This window comes from Anneissia japonica, unplaced genomic scaffold, assembly GCF_011630105.1.
Source record: "Anneissia japonica isolate Jap-2015-1 unplaced genomic scaffold, ASM1163010v1 scaffold3040_len1308831_cov196, whole genome shotgun sequence".
NCBI classification, from domain to species: domain Eukaryota; kingdom Metazoa; phylum Echinodermata; class Crinoidea; order Comatulida; family Comatulidae; genus Anneissia; species Anneissia japonica.
This window is the reverse complement of record NW_022718257.1, coordinates 453,084-456,558: the sequence shown is the minus strand read 5'-3', so window position 1 is coordinate 456,558 and position 3,475 is coordinate 453,084. Positions and strand designations below refer to the sequence as shown.

Sequence of the window (3,475 nt, the reverse complement as noted above, 5' to 3'; positions counted from 1 at the left end):
AAAGAACACAAATTAATTTAATGCAAAATGCTCCATTGACCCTTTCTTCAAAAGCTTGGAACAGAAATTCAACACTTTCTGAAACCCTATAGCCTGCACATTATTTTTTGCATTTTCTCATTCTTGTGTAAAGGCCCAGATCCCTCCCCTCCAAAATGAACCTGTATTTAAGGCTGGAAGGGTGGGCTAATACCCGGAAAATTGATGTGTCTCGGAATATGTAAGCTACGCCAAGACAATTATAGATTACCGTACTTATTATATAATGTTGATGTTTGGACTCCTAGAAACAAATCAAAAAGGAAATTAGATGAAAGAAACAAACATGGTTTTTAAGATTAGAAATTTCTCTTTATAGTAAATTCACCTTTTAAATTTGTTCTAATTCTAACAATTTTGAAAATTTCTTAAGGTATTTTTGGTCATATTATTGTTTGTTAATCAAATATAATAATAATATTTCCTGTTGACTACTGCATTCAAAATCAGGAACTTTGATTTTTAATATGAATTAAGTAAATTCCTATAAAGTGAAATGTAAATATTAACCAAACTTTTTTTAGATTCCTTTATTTCCTGGTTCTACAGTCGGTCAACAACTGCTCTTCTTAACAAAAAGTTGAATATATCTTCATTTAATTTTATAATTATCCCTTTATAAATAAATAATATGAGCACTACAGGTATACTACAAGTAGTAACCTTGGAAAAAAGGCATTAAAATTTCATAGCCAAATGTAAGTATAATATTTTTTTTGCCATTCCCTAAATAATAATATAGTTCTAGATTTATATATTGATAGATTATAGGAAAATATTTTCATATTAAACTATAAATAATGAAATAACTATGAAAAATGCTCAAGCATTCGTGAATGTGGGACAACGTCTAGTCTAATAATATCAACTGCTGTACATACAGTAGTACGGTAGCTTGCTTACCTAAATTCAATTTCATGCCTTCAATGTATTCCATTTCATTAGTTCTGTACATTTGCTAATTATATTTGTCAGTTCTAATATCTTCACATCCTAGTCAGGTTGTAACCAACTACTAATAGTCACATCCTAGTCAGGTTGTAACCAACTACTAATAGTCAGCTTTCGATTTGCGCGATGACACAACGCTAGAACGGATTCACTCAAGTGTGACCGACCTACGTTCTCTGCGCAACGCAGATTTGTCCAAATTGAGTCCCCGCAACGAATTATCCATGGATGAAGAATCCAATGACTTTATGTGACGTCATTACGTCCTACCGCCGTCGAGCAATCAAATGCTTGTTAAGGCAAATTTTACAGATTTTAAGTATTATTTCAATTGCTCATTATTATTTTATGTGTAATCGGAATAGTGCATTAGGAGACTTGATAGTGATTTGGTTCACTTTTAGGAATCCTGTCTCGGCCTGTTTCATATTTTTTATGCTTTTATCTTGTTGTATTGTAACCGGTTGTTGTTTTTTATGTATTTTAATTAGACAAAAAAAATGAAATGAAAAAATGAAATGAAACGCTCCCTAATATCACCAGCTGCGGATCCAGAAATTCAAAATAGAGGGGGCCAAGGGAAGGACTTTCACAGATGGTGTACCCACCCACCCTTAAAATGTCTACCACACACCCTTAGTTTTATAAACCTACATCCCTGGTGATGTTTCTTTTTGCCCCCAAGTCAATTCATTACTAAATCTCTTTGCATTAAGGTTTTTTTTTTCTTTTTTGCTAGACTTTATTTAGTCCATGTTTTTCAGTGTCATGTCTACAGTATACCACTTACTATGTCAGTAGCAGTACAGCCATTTCATCTTCCTATCAATATTCCCAAACATGTCTACCCATCTTTGTTTATGACTACTGTAATCTTAATTATTAAGGTCAGATACATGTCACTATATCCACCATCTTTAAACTAGTAATCAGTAACAAACTGTGTCACCTCTATTCTGTTATAGTCACCTATAATCTTGACATAAATTGCTATTCTGCGGTATAATGAAAATAGCTGGCTATGTTTGTTTAGATAGTGCACAGAAGGCTATCTGGTTTGTATTTTTATACAGCCTCATTGTTGAGCAACGATACACAATTAAAGTAATGAGCTCTGCAGTAAAACTCCAGCCAAAATGCTTCCTTCGTGGCTCAATATGACTTCCTTCCTGGACAAATGATCGATGAGGATACAAAAACAAAATTCCTATTCAAAAAAGCAGTAAAAATGGAATTCACACTTTATAAAATACTGTACTGTATATGACGTTCAGTACATATAATTATTCTTGGTTATTCTTCATAACCTAAATCAAACTCAAATGCAATGGAAAAAAAATACTATGTCTTTAAGGCAATCTACTATATTTAGTTGATTTAGTAGAATACAGAATATTGTATATGCCACTATTGTTGTATACATGAGCCTATGCTGTTAAGAATGCAAGGCTTTTATCTACATTTTACCAATGCAGACCATGGCAAAACAATTTTTTGCATGATTTTCACGCCAAATTTACGGACTAAAAATGTGTTGCAGGTCTGTTCTCATCATTTGTATTGCCCTTCATAGTCTTTGTAAAAATCGGACAGCTTTTAGTGTGAAAGTCACGCAAACAATTGCTTTACCACGGCCCTGTCTGTATTGGTAAAATGTAGTTAAATGTCACATATTTCTTCAGGTCTACATTGTGCTGAATTGCAAATCGGTGTTGTCCATGACTACAGTAGCAGCCGTGAAGAGGTGCTTTACAGGTAGTAGCTTTATGTTCACATCATTCCACAATGACAGGGACTGAAAGAAACCATAGCATCAGGGTAACCCCCTACTCTTCGGAAAGATGCATGGGTTGTTTAAAGTGCATATGAGCCAGATGTGTACAACGGACCTCCCATTTTACAGGAAGTCCTCATCTGAGGAGACTGGGTTCTACCAACGAAACCCTGGGCAAGGAGTGGCTCGAAACAGCGTCCCTGCCTTACCACTCAGCCACTTGACTCGCCTACTTCCTACCTTCTATATTTGCCTAGACCTATTTTGGCCTAGCAGTAATCAATAATAATAATAATAATAATGACTTTATTTGAAAACAGAAAACTTGATCACAAATTAAATGTGTTTTTCACAAGGCCGTTTCTGAAGTACATAATAACAAAATTTAAATTACAAAAACAATTGCAAGACAAACAGAAATAAAGAAGTAAAAGCAACCAAAAAAAAAACAATTACTGTGTTATCTTATGCAAGTAACTTTCAATTATTTGTTAATAGTTTTTTAAAAGTTTGAACATTTGAGGCCATTCTCATATTGAGGTTTAGGTTATTCCAGACAATGGCTCCCTGATAGGAAAAACTTTTTCTTATATTCTGTGCTGGGTTTGGGTACCTTAAGTATGTCCTTAGACCTGGTCATGTATGTTGTATTGCGCTCTTGAAATTTGTTTTTTAAATAAGTTGGCATTTGAGAATTCATTATTTTAAACA

General features: G+C 33.7%; 1 protein-coding gene across 8 annotated transcripts in view; it reads right to left on the bottom strand.

Moving 5' to 3' along the window:
• LOC117110506 (arf-GAP with SH3 domain, ANK repeat and PH domain-containing protein 2-like) overlaps positions 1-3,475 on the bottom strand; it is a 50,075-nt gene that overhangs the window by 34,731 nt on the left and 11,869 nt on the right. The gene's annotated exons all lie outside the window — the stretch shown is intronic.